This window comes from Triturus cristatus, chromosome 11 (assembly GCF_964204655.1).
Source record: "Triturus cristatus chromosome 11, aTriCri1.1, whole genome shotgun sequence".
NCBI classification, from domain to species: Eukaryota; Metazoa; Chordata; class Amphibia; order Caudata; family Salamandridae; genus Triturus; species Triturus cristatus.
The window spans coordinates 86,363,502-86,383,139 of record NC_140594.1 but is presented as its reverse complement, the minus strand read 5'-3'; positions in this window follow the sequence as shown (position 1 = coordinate 86,383,139).

Here is a 19,638-nt window from a genome sequence, read left to right as displayed (position 1 = left end):
GGGGGTTTAGCAGTGGTGGGCGAGTCGGCGGTAGAATGGCGCTGCAACGCAGTTTGCGTTCGACGCCGGGGACAGATAACTACATCTCCCATGATGCCTAGCGAACGTATCCGCAATAGCCCCAATCACGTGGCATGCCCACCGGGAGACCTGTTAAAGGCAGCCACAGACAAAGAACAAGCTGCTGGTTATTCCCTGTCTGAGCAGCACCGGCCGCGCTGCAGATCCTTGTTTCAGCGTAAGTAGGGTAAGGGTGCACTTGCACTACCTTGACCGGGATCTACCCAGTGTTGTTAATTCAGCAGACATTCTTGTTGATCATCTTTTGGGGGCCGAAGTGTGCTCTTAACATTGTGACTCAGCCTTCATTGTTGGTGGGATCCTTGCCACTTCTAAAGCCCACACATATTCGTTACATGGGGGTGTATCACTCTACATCCTTGCATCAACTCAACCAAGGATTTAGGTATCTAGGTTTCGATGCTAAGGATGTGATTTGCGCTTATGCACTTGACTGTTAAATAATGCAGAACTATTACTCTGGATTCAAAAGAAGTATTTTGATCGCCTATGTTTGGTTTGCCTTTAACAGGGGGTTCAAGAGGCGGCCTTCTGCTCTTCCCCTGTGACCTGGAACAAAGTGTACTGGTGTGTATGGCTCTTTTGCGCATGGCAAAGCTAGCAATGGCTGTGTGTTTGTTTGGGCTCCAGGCTTTATGACTCCCTTTGTACCTCTATCCTTTCCCCAGCGCAATCACCGTCATTACTGAACCTAAATGAAAGGAATGCTATAATTTGTTTTACAGGTATGGGTTGCTCACTGGCTTAGTTAAGAGGAACTATATATCCTAACGATCGCTGATCTTTGAGTATTTTGCTTTTCAGATCTCCCTCCCTGCTTACCCCTTCCTTTCCTTCGCCCGCTTGACCACCCAATTCGCCTGTGCTGTTATAGAATTCAGGGCTGGGGCTTTCGAGAGGTGGACCCCTTTTGGCATCGAATCGTTCCCGGGGAATCATCGAGCTAACAGTTTTTAGGTTTGTAGGGGTGTAGGATGGGAGGCTATTTAAGTACAATTAATTAATAATCAACTATTTTATTATCATTTAATTGATTCTATATTATGTTAATTGTGTAACAATTAGATTTTTTAAGTTATATATTATGTGCGGCCAGTAACCAGCTGATATGGATATGTAGCAGGAAAGACGCTGCTCACCAACTGACGTCTACTAACAGTAACTGGATCTCCGAACTATGAAGCCTCACTCTAAACTTGAAATACTGAGGCAAATCTATGACTAAAATAATGCTCTTCTCTGATTAAATTCTGAGGAGAAGAGGAATTCAGTCGTCTTTCTCACAAAGTCAAATTGAAGTGCGTAGAACACAGCTCGCGCTACCGACTAGATACTTTCAAAATCTCACGAGTTTTCAAACAAGGTTGTTTCCCTAATCTACAAATGCAGCCGCCATCTTAGAACAGGAAGCAACTCATACTAAATAGGTGTCCAATGATTTCTCACTGGACGTTTGGTAAAAACTTGGACCCTATTCAAGTTCCTGACAGTGGGTGATGGGGGATTTACACTTGACGGGGGCTGGTGGGGTTGTAAGCGCTGGGTGGTGCATTATGGGACATACGGTCTAGGGGAATTTAATTGTTGGTTATAAAAACTCAGAGGTGTAGGAATTGTCAGGACTGTGATCAGGTGTTTGTCTAACAGATGCTTGTAGCCCTTTGGGGTCAACAATAGAAAGACCACTGTTCTCGGCTTCGACAGGTGTTTCAGTACTCTCCACCACCCTTCCCAGGGTCTTGAGAAACCTTATACACACAGAATAAGGGTCCTCTATGGGAGGCTCATTTTCATGCCTTGAGTCCAGAAGCCTATGAGGCCTGATTATAGCCGTTCTTTGGGGAAGGACCTCTGGGAAGTACCTTTACATTAGACACCTCAGCTGTTGAACATTTAATGGCCTGAGGGTTATGGGGGCCGGTCTGAGGTGTAATGGTCTTTTCAAAGGAGAGGTCTAAATTAACTGTTTGCAGTTCAGGGTCCTCCTGCTTCTTCTTATGGTTCTTTAAGGAAAGGCAATTCACTTTTAGGTTTTGGCTGTCTTTCAGATACTCTTCAGTTGTTTTACACAACCCCTGATGGTGCGTGTCTGGGACTGCCAGCTCGCACCCGCTGAGGTCTCCAGCCCCTTGCAGAAATGGAGTTCCTGTAGGAGTGATCAATGTATTGCTGGTAGACTTGATTTGTAAAGTGGCGAGTGTATTAAAGACAGTACTGGGTCAATGGCTGGTACATACAGAGTCAGAGCCTGGTTGTCCTGGCTCACATACCTACTCTTACCAGATGTTGACATCTGGCAGTTTTGAAGCGTCTTAGTGATGTCCTTTAAATGAGTTGACATCCTCTTGGCCGTACGGAGACCTTCTCCAGAGACCTTTTGCGACCTTTCTAGGATGGACACATAAAAAATATTTATTAGAAAAAATTAAAAAAGACCTGTACAAATGCATACAGGTCCCAACACTGATTGCTACTCCTGCCTAACTTCTACAACACATTTGTAGACCCCGTACGATATGTTGGAGGACCGTTCTGTTTGCGAGAATAAGACATTAGGGTTATTTTGACTCTACATTTTGTAAAAAAAACACGAGTGCATCTAATATTTTCCTTTGTATCAGACCCATCTTTAGATGCTGAAGACTTTGTTTTATAGACCACCTTTTTGGATCTCGGTTCTACCTCTTGTGCCAGTACGCTGTCCTTGTATGCCACCTTGAGATCTGTAAAAAAAAAAAAATGTCCCATTTACAGCATAATACAAGAACTTAGCCAACTCTTACAGACCTCTCCTATACGTCATCTAGGGCCATATGTATCAAACTCCCCGTTAGCGATTCTCAATTAGCGATTTTTTGCAAATCGCAATTTGAGAATCGCAAAACAGTATGTAATTAAAAAATCGCAATTAAATAGCAATTCCCAAAAAATCGCTATTTCATTGCGATATTTCAAATAGCGATTCTTTATTCTGAAAAATCGCAATTTAGCAAAAATCGCAAATTTGAGAATCGGAAACTCAGGTGCAGCTTGATGACATCACAACCAGGAAGTGTGACTACCCATGCTGCACCTGAGTTTCTGAAGCACAGTGAGAGAGAAGGAGTGGAGGTGAAGGAACTCTGCAGTGCAAGAAACAACGGCAGACACTGGAGACATGGCCAGCCAGGACAAACAGCAGCAGGGGGAAACACAGAGGAAAAGAAAACATACGTTTTCAGAAACTGAGCTGGAGGTCCTGATCCAGGAAATGGTGATAAGCCATGAGCAGCTCTTTGGCAAAAAGTCCCTGCGGGTGCCTGAGACACGCAAGCAGAGGATTTGGGCTGATATCCAGCGCAAAGTAAGTTGAGGGGACCCTGCTACCAGAGAGTGTAATGGGCGTGTCTGACCTGGACAGCTCCGACCCCACGGTACCAAGACAAGGTAAGAAGCATGCCATCACACCCCTGATACCCCCCAACTACCCCCACACACCCAGTAGTGACCCATGGGCAGAACAAAACTAAAACTCCAGTGCAGGTAAGAAAACACACACAGCAATGCATTATGGGAGATGTAGTCACATTCACATTACAGTGGTGCATTTACACCCAGCCAGTCCCTAACAGCATGTGCACATCAGGAAAGGCAAAATACAGACAGACAGGACCCATGTATTTCCAAACAGTGAAATTTAATGCATGACAAGTGCAAGTCAGGACAGAAAATTAATGTGTGCCTTTACGTCCACAGCACCATCAGAAACACAGGAAATAGTCAGAGGAGGAGAGGACGAATCCCCTAACCCAGAGGCAACAGGAGGAAACGAAGGAGGAGGACAGCCCAGTAATCCCTCCAAAATGCCGCAGGCAGATTGTAGTGCCACCACTGCCCCCATTGGAGGATGAAGGCCAGGACACCCATGGCGATGTCCAACCAGTCCCAGCACAGCCAGAGCCACAACACGGTGCTGATCCGATCCCGCCAGTTCCATCCAGGCGCAGAGCACGTGCATCCACCAGTGCAGCAGCCCCAGGAGAGGACACAGTCTTCGGCGGGCTGGAGGGGCACATGTTGGAAGTACAGCGCCTGCAGGCGAAAAACATAAAGTTATTACAGAGGGAAATCAGGGTTGGCTTCATGGGCATGACGGGTGCCCTGGAGGCACTTTGGGGCATATCAACAAGGGCTTTATCTCTGCTTTTTTGGCTTTAAAAGCCAAAAAAGCAGAGATAAAACTAGCACCCTATCAACAACAGGGTGCTAACATGCAAATTCGCATGTTAGCACCCTTTTACTCTACGCTTCCCCTTGCATCTCTAATGAGATGCAAAGGAAGCGTTCCAGAGTAAAATAATAGGAGAAATGTCGCTAAGCGACATTTCTCCTATTATCAAGAATATCGCTAACCCTCTTAGAGACAAAAAAAGCAGCGCTAACCTCGGTTAACGCTGCTTTTTTACGTCTGGTATTTTTCTGACTTAGCCATGATATCCTATGGAAGGAGGATATCATGGCTAAGTTTGTGAGTCCCTATCAACAAGCTAACGTGAGATTATCGCTGGGTTTCCAGCGATAATCTCACGTTAGCCACTTAGCGTGAGGATTTTTATCGCTATTGAGATAAGCGTTGCTAATAGCACGCTATCCCAGCGATAAAAATCCACGCTAGCCGGCGATAATTATCCTAGCGCTAAGTGCGCTTAGCGATAATTATCGCCGGTTGTTGTTGATATGCCTCTCTGTGCGGAACTAAAGGCAGATTGTGCTTCTCGGCACAGGGAGATGCAGTGCCTAGATCTCTACACCCGGGCGGTTAACCGACTGTCCTCAGCAACAAATGTGCTGTCAAGGCGCAGCATATGTATGCAGCGTGAGGTGGCACACAACAGCCAGGACGTGGCAAGGGCCCTGGTACAGATCACATCTGCTGTGGATGAGCAGCGGGATTCTCGCACTACTGGCCCAGGAGTCGTCACTCCAACAGATGAGGATGCACAATCAGGCAGGAGCAGCATCACCCCCCCCATCCCCCCCGGATAGGCGCCGTAGTGGGCGTCACAGTAGGGCTACTGGGACAGGTGAGGAGGGCACTGTGCACCCCCTGCCAGGGGCTCCAACCCGACAGTGCCGCACTTGAGGTGCACTAATTTGGACCAGGAGATGGGTGCATCAACCCAGTTTACATGGACACTTGCTACTGATTGTACAATCGCACTGTGATACTAACAAGTGCTGAGCATTGGACGATACATTGTGTGGCACACAGGCTGTGCGCCGTGATTTATCCTGAAGTTAAGGAAATAAAACACAGTCTCACAACTGATATTTAGCATTGTGTCATATTTTCTTACCTAGAAATAGTTGCATATAATCTCATCTCGCCTCGGGTGCCCAACAGCTGCACCAATTACATTGGCTGGCATGCTTCCTGCTGCTGGCCCCTCATCATCTGATAAATCCAATTCACTTCGCTCCACTGGGGTGCCTTTCCTGGTGGTGATGTTGTGCAGCATGGCACATGCTACCACTATCTTGCAACAGGTCTGGGGGCTGTATTGTAGTGCCCTTCCACTCTTATGTAGGCATCTGAATCTGCTCTCGAGTATCCAGAAGGTCCGCTCAATGGTACATCTGGTTGCTATGTGGGCACTGTTGTACCTCCGCTCCCCAGCATTGGCAGGATTCAGGTAGGGAGTCAGAATGAAATCACGGACCGCATACTCACTGTCACCTGTGTGGTGGGAGGAATATGGTTAAACACTGTCCTGCCAATGCTATCCTTTTCTAGTGTGTCCTTTGTACAAATGCAATTACCTAGTAGGTATCCCTCACCAAACTCCCCACTTGTGAGTCGACGGTGTATCCCACTGTGGCGGAAGATGAATGCGTCGTGCGTGCTGCCTGGATATTTTGCAACAATGTCGGTGATGATGTGCTTGGCATTACACACCACCTGTATGTTCAAGGAATGGTAGGATTTGCGATTCCTGAACACATACTCGTTCTGGGAGGGGGGGATATGGCGACATATGTCCCATCCATGCATCCAATGACGTGGGGAAATTGTGCTATTTGATAGAACTCCTGCTTGGTCTGGTCTAGTGCCTGTGGTGTGCTGGGGAAGTGGATGTGGTGATTCAGACTCTGTACCATGGCATCAAGGAACGCGTGGAAAAAGCACGACAATGCACTCTGTGAGACCCCTCCTGCTGAGGCTATCCCCCCCTGGAAGCTACCTGATGCCAAGAGGTGCAGTGAGCACAGGACCTGGATGTGGGTGGGAATGGTGTGTGTTCTGTGTGTGGGGTGTTCAAGGATAGGTTTGAGCTCCTCAATTAAATCAAGGATGCTCTCTACTTCCGGTCTGTAGTTTGTATGGGTCTCCTCCTCAGTCCGCTTGAACAGGGTTATGCGTGCACGAAAGATCCTCTCCTGTCGTCTCCTTCTCTGTGCAGCAGCTCTGAGTCGCAGCCTCCTGGCTATCACTTACAGCCCAGCCATTGTGGAAAAATCTGTTGCATTGTGGGCCTCCTTAAAAAGTTTGCACCTGGTTACCACCTGCTCAGACTTGGTGGTAATTGCAGTTCTCAAAATTGCGAATTTTGTGAAATCGCAAATTGCGATTTTTACATACAATTCATTGCGATTTCTGAAAATGCAATTTTTCAAATTGCGATTTTCGCAAATTGAAAATCGCAGTTTTGGAATTCGCACTAATAATCGCAGAATTATTAGTTTGCAGTATGAGTAATCGCTATTTTAGCGATTGCTTATTTTTGCGATGCGAGAATGTCTCATACATCGCGTTTAGCGATTTTTTTTTTTAGTCGCAAATGCTGTTTTTTGCGATTCGCAATGTTTGCGAGTGAAAATTTGTTGCATACATATGGCCCCTATTTTTTGGGGGGGATTATCATGGCCTAATCATTACACAACGTTTAGAGCTGGGCCCTTTTCATTTACCTGAAGAGCAGAATTATGTTGTACGTTGACCGCTGCATCTTGACCCATTCAGATTTGCTGTAGAGCGTCAACAGCCAGTTGTACTTCAGTATCATAACCTGTAAGAATCCACCTACATAAGAATACAGTTAAAAACAGAGGTGCTGAGACACTACAGTTAACAAAATGGCTCAGAACTATATAACTCTAAATATCTAGATCTTGCTGAAAGGCGATCATTTCATCACTACTCAAAGTTATTTCTGGAAGATCCTGTGGGGTAGAGCAGACAGGGTTGGTTTAAAAGCAGCTCTAATAAACAGGGCATTAGCAAATGTCACATTTACCTCATAAAGGGCCTCATGTAGGTAGCGAAATACCGGTCGGTAACGGCCGAAATTCGGTAAATATGCCGTTACCGACCGGTATTCAGACAAGTGAGATGTAGGAGTCCAAAAACCACTTTTCGGTAAATATGAGGCGGTAAATACCGATTCATAGTTACCGAATTCTAAAATACCGATTCATATTTACCGAATACATTATTAACGAATCGGTAAATATGAAGTGGTAAATATGAAGTGGTAAAAATTTAAAATGACATGTAGGAGCAGTCGGTAATTAAGAAATCCAGGAAAATCGGTAAATAAGAGTCGGTAATTAACACGGATGGAAAGCAGGTGGTAACCATCAACAATGCACATAAGCAATCCCAAAATGCAACAGCGTGGACAACATGGCCGCCATGTACGTCATTGCAAGGCGCCTACGTCTACAGGCAGCAGGACTGAGGGTGTGGCGACGGGAGGAACAAATCTACAGACAGCGCATCACACTATTCCAGCTGACTGATGCAGAGATACATGAGAGGTACAGGCTACACCCCGAAACCATCATGGACTTAATCAGGGACCTTCACCCACTCCTGGACCAGCCAATAAGAAGGGCGCACGCCATACCCCCACATGTGCAGGTGCTCTGCAGCCTACATCTGTTGGCATCCGGCAGTTATCAGGTGGTGATAGCTGCGGTGGGTGGGGTATCCCAGAGTTGCCTGTCACGTTTCTTCAGGAAGTTCCTGGATGCCATGATGCAGAGAATGCACCACTACATAAGCTTCCCAAACACACAGGCTGCACTGCAGAAAACAAAAACAGACTTTTATCACATGGCACAGTTCCCCCATGTCATCGGCTGTATTGATGGTACACACATCCCAATCTGTCCACCAGCTGAGACAGAGCACATCTACAGGAACAGGAAGTCCACCCACTCCATCAATGTGCAGGTGATCTGTGATGCAGGGAACATCATCACAGATATTGTTGCAAAGTTTCCTGGGAGCACCCACGACTCTTACATCTTCCAGAATAGTGGGATCTACACACGACTGAGAGCCGGAGAATTCGGAGAGGGATACCTGCTGGGTAAGTAACAGTGACGCCCCTTGAAACCTGCCAATCAGAGTGAATAGAGGCATGTAACTGATGGTTCCCTTTTACTCATCCAGGCGACAGTGCATATGCATGCCGTTCATTCATCCTCACTCCCTACCTACACCCAGCAACCCAGAGTGAGAGACGATACAACGTGGCCCACAAATCTACACGCAACGTGGTGGAGCGCACGTTTGGACTGCTGAAGAGCAGGTTCCGCTGCCTCCACAAGAGCGGAGGCGCACGCCAGTACAAACCCATCACCTGCTGCAAGATAATTGCCACTTGTGCAATGCTGCACAACCTTGCCACGAAAAAAGGTACAGATGTGGAACTAACATATTTTGAGGACAACGAGGATGAGTCAGGCCAGCCAGAGGGCAGCGCAGCTAGAGTGCCAACTGCAATCGATGGGAGAGAGAGACGGGCAGAGATCACATGCAACTATTTCTGAGTAAGTGAGGGGACACAGCGAGTTGTGAGAAGTCATGACGTAGTTTAATGTGGCACCACGCCATGAACACATGAACAGGCCAATCTGGCAATATGCCATCTATACAATGAGTATGTCCAGGGTTACGTCACCCAATGGCAAGTGGATAAGCAGGGCCACATCAATGTTTGCGCATACGCGCTGCAGTGGTGGATTGCACGGCCTGTGCATCCTCACTAGAGCCAACCCCAAGCCGCCTGCTGCTCCTGCGTGCTTCTGGGACGGGGGGTGTGATGCTGCTGCTGGTGTCGATGCTCTCCGCAGCATCCCCTGCAGCAGTTGTCGACGCCTGACTAGTCAATAGCACCCCTAGTGCACTTGTCACCTGCACCATCCCCCGAGACAGGTCGCTGCAGCACTGTGTTAGGCCCTCCTGCATCGTCACAGAGCGCCGGCAAAGTAGGGAAGTCGCAGTTGCCAGACGGTTGAGTGCCCTGCTGGTAGTGTCCCTTCTCTGGCGTTCCCGGCACCGTGCTTCGATGTCAGCATCTAATTTGCTGCACAACTGCTGGATTGACTGGGACATGTCCCGAATGCCCGCAGCCATGCCGCCAATGTTTGTGTCCATGTTGACTAAGCTTGTCCTCATCACCCGCATGTGCCTCTGGACTGACATTACTGCCTTTGATTGCAGGCGCTGTTGCTTCAACATTTGGCCCTCGAGCCCCAAGAAGACACCATGGCCGTCAGTGGGTGCTGGTGGACTCTGGACACGCGACCTGCGGCGCCCACTTGCTCCCGTCTGTGCTGCCTGTGAGGTGTGGGGCACAGTGGGATGGCTCCCTTCCTGGGGCCCGGTGCGGTCTTCTGGGCCCATGCTGTCGTCTGACGAGGTGTCTAAGGCTCGTAGCCTGGCTGCTGGACGCCTCCTCATTCTCACACCTGCAAGCGGAGATGTGGCCGGTGAATCGAACATGAGTGGCGATGCTGGCTCTGGTGGTGGTGATGCTGGCTCTCGGTGAGGTGATGCTGGCTCTGTGTGCGGCGAGGCTGGCTGCGTAGGTGGTGCGGCTGCAAGTGGGCCTGCTCCCTGGTCTGAACTCGTGCTGGCTAGAGGTGATTTTTGTGGCCGGTGTGCCGTCTCCCCTGCAGCATGCCCTGTACTGCATGATGTCACATCTGTGGACAGAAAAACAACATTGGCTCAGTGTCCCCGAAGGGCTGCATTGCAAGCGTCACAATAAATCATTTCACATTCCAATCTGTCCTCTGTCTCCTTGTGCCTCGAGTGCGTGACATGCCTTGTTGCCCTGTGACATTTACGTCATGGTTAGTGTTGCCCTGACTACATCTCCCGGAATGCATTGCCTGTCTGCACTGACACGTGTGGACTGCAGTGTGAATCTCGTTTCACAATGGGGGATGTGGGATAGGGGTAGGGGCGGCTACATTGCTGTGCTTTCGTCTTACCTTGCTGTGTTGCGGCTCTGGCAGAGCTGTCGGCGTCCCCAAGACCCACGACGCTCTCTTGCTCGAGTGTGGCCGCCACCAGCTCCTCCAGTTCGGTGAGGGCAGGTGCCCTGTTGGTTCCACCTCCGGTCTGGCTGGCCTCCTTCTGGATGTCGCCCATCTTCCTCTTGGTCACAATCCTCAGGTCATACCAGCGCTTTTTGAGGACCTCAATGTCCCTGTGGGTCACTCCCACAGCATTGACCTGCGCCTGGATGGCCAGCCATATGTTGCGCTTTTCGGCCTCAGGCACTTGCAGGGATTGCCTCCCAAACAGCTTCTGGTGCTGCTTCACCACCTCCTCCACCAGCACCTGGAGTTCCTTGGGGCTGAATTTGAGCTTCCTCCTCCTTTCCCCTCCGTCTTTCTGTGTTCTCTGGCTGGACATGCTGTTCGTTTCCCGCTCGCACATGCAACTGCTCCCTGCCTCTCCTCTGCACTCCGAGCCTCTCCAGGGTCGGCTAATTATGTACACCTGCCTGGGTGTGGCCACTTCGGCTAATTGTGTACACCTGCCTGGGTGTGGGCAGTTCCTGGTTGGGTGGGCTGTCGTTGCACAGGATTAGCTGTTTCGTCAAGTCATGTGATGTTATTTACCGAATCCGTACGTACCGATTCGGTATTTTCCGATTCGGTAGATACCACCTCGGTATTTTCCGATTCGGTATATACCACCTCGGTATTTTCCGAATCGGTAATTATCACCTCGGTATTTACCGAATCGGTGGATTCCGATTCGTATTTACCGAATGTTACCGAATCGGTAACTGTTACCGAATTTTTACCTACATATAACTTACCGATTCTAATTTACCGATTCGGTACGGCTCGGTATTTACGAACCGGTAAAATTTATTTACCTACATGAGGCCCAAAATGCTAAAACATGTTTAGCATAGAGCATTGTCTGCAAACACATTCACAGCCTGCAAAGAATTGGGCACTGGTAATACATAAGAAAACACTGCTACAATCAACACATGCATCAAGATAATACACAGGCTACAACCACACTAAATAAAACAGTGCAAAAGAAAGAAAAGTTTAAAAAAAGCATTACACACATTCTATTAGAAGTGATTTGGGCAGCAGTGCAGCACAGGGCTTGCTTTAGGGCCCGTGGTGCCCTGTGCGACAATGGTTGCTGGCTCATCCCAGCCATCCAAACCGTTGGAAGTGGAGGCCCCAGTGATCACGGATTCCCTCCCCATCACCTTTTAACAGCATCCCTCAAGTCTCCATAAATACTTTCTTTCAGATGCATTTCATTAGTTATATAACACCACTCATACGGTGCAGGGTGTCAGAACAGTTTGCAACACACACACACACACACACCCACACACATATTACCTAGAGACAATAAAGCATAGGTCTAAAAGATGTAGGTTAAACAATGCAAGGTCTGGAGAAGCCCAAACTCAGAATTGAAAGCGGAACACAGTCGTTGCGGGTTCTGTTTATTAACAAGCCTTGATATCTACTCATATGAACCCTTTTTGCAACATTAATCTTTGCTCATATCTAAACTTTGCAGTGTGCATGCTGGTCTTTGAACACAGGTAATAATAATAATACGCTGTTTAATGTTAGGCTTTTAATTTTAAATAGCAAGTTACAAAAAGGCTGTCTAAAAAAATCAAATAAAGCAGTGACCCCCTGACCACTTTACATTGTTTGCACTTTGGGATCCGCATGGTACACGTTCTAAGCGGCAATCATTTCATTTCCAGTCCCAGGATCGCGTTAGCAGAGACCCCAAGGGTTGCTAACACATTCTGGAGCTGTAAATCAAGTGCCTGCTGCAGCAGGAGAGGATTCCTATCAGGGAGCTGCGTTACCAGAGCCCTGGGCTTGCTAATGCAGGCCGGGACTGTAATGCGACCAAATCCGCCATCAAAAAAGGAATCCTTGAAGGGGTTCCCCGGATGCTGCCAGGCATAATTGATGTCACAGTGGTTGGGGCCGGCCTTCCACGTTCTATGCAAAGTCCGGCCCCGCCCTCCATGACTTCTAAGGTAGCCCACATTGATGACATCACGGTGGGGGGGCTGCCTATGCTGAGAACGAGGAAGCTGGAACCCAAAGCCATTACACGGCCTTATAGAACCACGAGGGGTCATAAGCAACACCAGCACCCTAGCCCATCCATCAGAGTACTGCATGGCTGCAGTGGTCTCTGGGGGCAGGAAATACTATGTCGGGCCAGCGGGCCCCCTATGAGGACCATCCGAAATGAGACCCATGGACCACCAGAGCACCACAAGGACGGAGCGGTCTCTGAGGGTTGGAATAGGACGCCTGGGCCATCGGGACACCAACCGAGCACCAGACAGCACTTGGGCCCCGTCACTCAAAGAACCGCCCTGGCTGCAATGGTCTCTGGGGTGATATTGGGATTATGGGCCCCACTGGCTCCAGAGGCCCATGCAGTATAAGGCCCCAGAGTCCCGCATGGCTAAAGCGTCCTCTGGGGCTGCGGGGCCTGACTGTGGATGGGCCCCCCATCTAGAACAAGTCAACACACGGGAGCTTAAGGAGCTCCCATCCAGACCTGTGGCCTTCCCCTGTCTCCTAAACACGATGCAGTAAATTTCGTTATGCATTACAGCTACCTGTGTGGTAGTCCTGTAATGAATGTCCCTTTTCTATGTCCACAACATTTTGCCGTGTTTCCATTGTGTGTCCATAAAGTTAGGTCTCGAGAGTATTTGTTACAGACGCGTGCACGCCATGCACCGGCAGCCCTACGATGTCAGCCTCTTCGAGTGCGACATTTGCAAGGACTGGTTCCTGACAGGGGTTAGGGGCTTGAGAAGGGCACCAGAGTTCTGGAGTGGGTGATGTTGTGACCCGGGATAACCTCTGCCTTCCTGCAGGGAGTGATGTGCAAAAAACGTCCGCTCTGCGTGGAGGAGCTGGGGTCTAAGGTTCCAACACGATGACACCACAGCACTGAAGGGCCCAATTTCATTGCTGTTTTGATGTTGGGGGACCGAAAATAACAATGAGTAAGTATTAAAGGAATGACACACGGGAGTCTGTTTCCAAGCTGATTCCTAATTGTTTCCTTCGAAACTTTCAAATGGCAGTAAAAGCTACTTTCAGCGGCAGCCATACCGGAATGAAAAACAAAAACATTAATTGTGAATGTCCCGTAACTCCTGTGACCTAGGTGTATTGGTAACTCTTACCTGGGTCAGAGCGTTGATTTATTCAGATGCAAGATAGATACATAGCTGCACTGATTAGAGGTGTTACATTGAGTAATTGCTAAATGCATGACAATGGTTTCCGAAAGCGTTACTGTACCCAGGTGACATTGTATTGATACCCCACAATACACTCTCGGAGTGCATAGACATAACCTCCCCTCTCCTTACTGCCATGAATTAATGCTCCTCAGAGGGTTAGTGCCTCCAGTCATCTCTCGTAGTTCCACCTATTACTGTGGTCAGTCACCGTGCAGCCACCCAACGTCTGTTGGCCCTCCCGCAGTCCTCAATGCTCCTCTTTTGACTAGAGTCCATCGAGAGGCATGGTCTAACAGTCCACTATATGCCTCATCCAGCCTCTTAAGTTCGGACCTCTGCCTGCTAGTCCCAGGCCCGTGAGGCCCAATTTACACACACACAGAAGAGGCCTTGGGTCCCCCTCCATCCAGCAGGTGTTGTATTAATGTACCTACAGACCTTGCTCCGCAGACGAGCTGATTGCGCCGAGGGTCTAGGTGCCTACCGTGGCGCTGGGAGCTGTGGCCTAACTGTAGTCTGAGAGCATCAGAGGCACCACTGCACACACTGCTTCAGGCTCAGATCACCCCTCCTCTCAAACTCCTGGCTAAATGGACGAAACACTTCAACCCAGGGCAGTCTAGACCACATAGTCCTAAAACATGTTAGATCCCAGCTGCACCCTACCTCAGACAGAAGCTCACTGAGGATGCATTAGAGGGTAGGTCACTGGGTCTTACTGTGATTTTAGCATCCCAGATACGGACTGATTACTCATAGATGAAAGCAGCTCTTTTTGGAAGGTTTAATCTGACCACAGATTACCATTAAAAAAAAACTTTATAGCATTTCTACGGAGAGTAACCAGACATTATGAGAGGCCTGATTGGACCTTGAATGAACTGCCACTTTTAAAGTGCTGGAGTAAGTGTAACCTGGTGCAGGCAAACCTCTGATTTCTGTAGAGGACATCCTATGTATTTATTTTGTAGAGCTACATTACCATGTAGCTGATGGAAAACTTCTTGGCGCTTGCACTTTTGCAAAGACACCTGGTAGGCTGGTCACCATGAGGGTGCAGAGGAATACACCTCAATTAGAGCACATTTTCACACTGATTCGCTCATAGATGCCAAGGTTTCAGATTGGTAAGTGCGACGTTTTCATAATTTAACTGCAATAATGGGTGACATTCACGCAGTCTGACTCTGCTCAGTTTTCCATAGCCTGCTTTTAGCGCACTTTAGTTCAGTGACTTTCTTAGAGTTTCTAGTTGCTCAAATTGGTGTATTTTCTGATATTTATTTGTTTCCCTCCTCTTCATTGCTTGATTTTGCTCATGAGAAAGTGTCACTCATAGTCGTTGAAATGTTACTCATAATTACTCTGAAATTATGAAAATGTCACACATAGCAATCTGAAACCTTGGCAGCTATGCTAATTCTACCACACACAGCACATTTGAACATCTCATAATTCCATGCCACACAATTCAACTATAAATAATTGAACCCTACAACATTCCATAACACATAATTACAATCCTAAAAATTTAAAAACGCATATTTCCACTTCACTCCATACCACATAATTCCACATCACATAATAACATTCCATGGAACTTAATACCACTTCAAACCACATAATTACACTCCACACAACACAATTCAACTACACATAATTCCACTTCAATGTATATAATTATACTTCACGCAACATATTTACACTCAACTCCAAAACAAATAATTACCCTCCACAAAATACAACTCTGCAACATGCTGCATAATTCCACTCCGCACAATTATACACCACACCATGCCACATAATTCCACACGTCACACAATTTCACAATTCATCCCCACACAATTCATAACACAACAAAATTACACTCCACATAATATCACTCAGCACCACATAATTTACCTCCACGTAATTATGCTTCACTCCATATTGCATAAATACACTCCACATAAAAACAGTCTATGCCACATAGCAACCTTCCACATAAGTACACTTCACACCACACTTTAACCCTGTGCCCCATGGGAACATGCCAGCCCGAACTGCCAGCCCAGGTCCTCCCTGGACTAGAAACAAGCATCCTAGTACCAGTTTTGGGGTTTCACCCCTCTTCAGCCAGCATAGCTTGATTCCAGTGGCATGGAGAGCACGGGACTCACGTCTGAGCATACCCGTCCCACTCGGGGTGACAAATGCAAAAAGAACTGTTGATGGACAGAATGCAGAACAATGTCATACATTCACCCCAGTAGAGAAATCTGGGAATAAATCCATCGTTTTTTACTCACCATGCCATTCCAGTTTGGACCTAGCCATATGCAAATCAGTCTTAACTCTGTGCCCCATGAGAACAGTCCAGCCTGAAATGCCAGGCCAGGGCCTCCTTGGACTAGAAACAAGCATCCTAGGACTGGTTTCGGGGTATCACCCTCTTCAGCCAGGAAAGCTTGATTCCAGTGGCATGGAGAGCACGGGACTCACGTCTGAGCATACCCGTCCCACTCAGGGTGACAAATGCAAAAAGAACTGTTGATGAACAGAATGCAGAACAATGTCAGACATTCACCCCAGTATAGAGATCTGGGCCTAAATCCATCGTTCTTTTGCTCACCATGCCATTCCAGTTTGAACCCAGCCATCTGCAAATCAGTCTTAACCCTGTGCCCCATGGGAACAGTCCAGCCCGAACTGCCAGGCCAGGTCCTCCCAGGACTAGAAACAAGCATCCTAGGACCGGTTTCGGGGTTTCACCCCTCTTCAGCCAGGATAGCTTGATTCCAGTGGCATTGAGAGCACGGGACTCACGTATGAGCATACCCATCCCACTCGGGGTGACAAATGCAAAAAGAACTGTTGATGGACAGAATGCAGAACAATGTCATACATTCACCCCAGTACAGAGATCTGGGCCTAAATCCATCATTTTTTTCCTCACCATGCCATTCCAGTGTGGACCTAGCCATATGCAAATCAGTCCTAACCCTCTGCCCCATGGGAACAGTCCAGCCCGAACTGCCATGCCAGGTTCTCCCTGGACTAAACACAAACATCCTAGGACCGGTTTCGGGGTTTCACCCCTCTTCAGCCAGGATAGCTTGATTCCAGTGGCATGGAGAGCACGGGACTCACGTCTGAGCATACCCGTCCCACTCGGAGTGACAAATGCGAAAAGTACTGTTGTTGGACAGAATGCAGAACAATGTCATACATTCACCCCAGTACAGAGATCTGGGACTAAATCCATCGTTTTTGTTCTCACCATGCCATTCCAGTCTGGACGCAGCCATATGCAAATCAGTCTTAACCCTGTGCCCCATGGGAACAGTCCAGTCCGAACTCCAGGCCAGGCCCTCCCTGGACTAGAAACAAGCATCCTAGGACCGGTTTCGGGGTTTCACCCCTCTTCAGCCAGGCAGTTTGGGCTGGACTGTTCCCATGAGACACAGGGTCAGACTTATTTGCATATGGCCATGTCTGAACTGGGGTGGTGGAGTGAGCTAAAGAATGATGATGGATTAAACCCAGATCAGTTGACTGGGGGTGAGTGTTTGATTTGCTCAAACGCTCCGTCCATCATCCCCTTTGGTATCGCTTTGTTCGTCCTAAGTTGGCAGAGTATGCCCAGACGTGGGTCCCTTGCTCACTTTGCCACTGTATTCAAGATAGCCTGGCTGATCAGGATTATGAACCCGAAAGCGGTCCCAGGATGCTTGTTTCTGGTCCAGGGAAGACATGGCTTGGCAGTTTGGGCTGGACTGTTCCCATGAGGCACAGGGTCAGACTGATTTGCATATGGCCATGTCTGAACTGGGGTGGTGGAGTGAGCTAAAGAATAATGATGGATTAAACCCAGATCAGTTGACTGGGGGTGAGTGTTTGATTTGCTCAAACGCTCCATCCATCGTCCCCTTTGGTATCGCTTTGTTCGCCCTAAGTTGGCAGGGTATCCCCAGACGTGGGTCCCTTGCTCACTTTGCCAATGGATTCAAGATAGCCTGGCTGTTGAGGATTATGAACCCAAAACTGGTCCCAGGATGCTTGTTTCCAGTCCAGGGAAGTCATTGCTTGGTATTTCGGGCTGGACTGTTTCCATGAGGCACAGGGTCAGACTGATTTGCATATGGCCATGTCTGAACTGGGGTGGTGGAGTGAGCTAAAGAATGATGGATTAAACCCAAATCAGTTGACTGGGGGTGAGTGTTTGATTTGCTCAAACGATCCGTCCATCATCCCTTTGGTATCACTTTGTTCGTCCTAAGTTGGCAGGGTATGCCCAGACATGGGTCCCTTGCTCACTTTGCCACTGTATTCAAGATAGCCTGGCTGATCAGGATTATGAACCCGAAAGCGGTCCCAGGATGTTTTTTTCTGGTCCAGGGAAGACATGGCTTGGCAGTTTGGGCTGGACTGTTCCCATGAGGCACAGGGTCAGACTGATTTGCATATGGCCATGTCTGAACTGGGGTGGTGGAGTGAGCTAAAGAATGATGATGGATTAAACCCAGATCAGTTGACTGGGGGTGAGTGTTTGATTTGCTCAAACGCTCCATCCATCGTACCCTTTGGTATCGTCAGAATGCCACTCAACACAATTTTCACTCAACAGCGCACACTACCACATCACACAAATTCAGCTCTACACATTTCAATTCCACACCACATAATTCAACAACACAATTATACAACACACTACATACATCCAATCTACAGCACACAATTCCACACCATGTTACAATATTTAACAGCACACCACATAAGTAAACTCCACTACATACCACTCCACAACACAAAATACCATTCCAGATAATCTCACTTCAAGACACACAATCCCACTCCACGACACACAATCCCACTCCACATAATTCCAGTACACTCAATACCACACAATTACTATCCACATAATTACACTGCACACCATGCCTGTGAGAAGGTGGTCTGATATATGCTGTCCACTAGTTGTAGTGGGCACCTTGTGTTAGAATACGGGTTCTGTGGTTGGCACAGGTAGGTACTTGTGGCAAGCAGGGAACCCTTTCTCTAGTCAGGGTAAGGGGGTACACTCCTAAAATAACCCCTGATCACCCTCTAGGTAGCTTGGCGCGAGCAGACAAGGCTTATCTCAGAGCGTTATAGGTTAAGCATTTGTGAACACATTCAGTAACCCAGTGACAACACTACAAATGGACACCACACAGGTTTTATATTAAAAATAAGGATTCTTTATATAGAGTTACCACAAGACCATTAAACAACAAAAATACACAATACTGTTACTTTAGATGGTAGAATTTTGCTTAGTTCTCTTAAGTTCTTAAATGCGACACTTTAAGTCAATGTACCTTTTAGATGCGACACGCAGGGCAACGAAAGTGCTGCAACGATGTTGATGCGATGAAGTTTTTGGTGCAAAGAAATAAAGACGTGAAGATCTTCCAGATGCGTTAAGCTTCTCCGATGTTGCGAGAAGACTCGACTCGATGCGTCAGCTGCAGCGGCATCACCCTTTACACGATGCGACGACAGCGGCCTTGGCAGTGGCACTCTTCTCCGATGTTTGTGAGACGCTTCCGGTCGATGCGATGCTGCAGCGGCGACACCCCTTTACGCAATGCGACGACAGCAGCTCCGACGGCGGCACGCTTCTCCGTGGATGCAAGGTGCTTTTCTTGATGCGGTGCGATGCGTCAGCTACGATGGCTGCGATGGTGACACGCTTCTTCGGCATTGCGAGACACTTCCTGGATGATGCGAGATGCTTTTGCTTGATGCGATGCCGCAGCGGCGACACACTTTACGAGATGCGACGACAACAGCTCCAATGGCAGCACGCTTCTCCTCCTTGAGTCGCGCTTCCTGCTCCTTGCGACACGCAGTCCCTCAGAAGGCCCAACAACAGCAGCAGGCACTTCCAAAGAACTCTGGGGAGCTGGGGGGTGAAGTCTGTTGTTCCTGAGACTTCAGCAGGAGTCGAGCTCTATTCAAAGCCCTTGGAGATCAT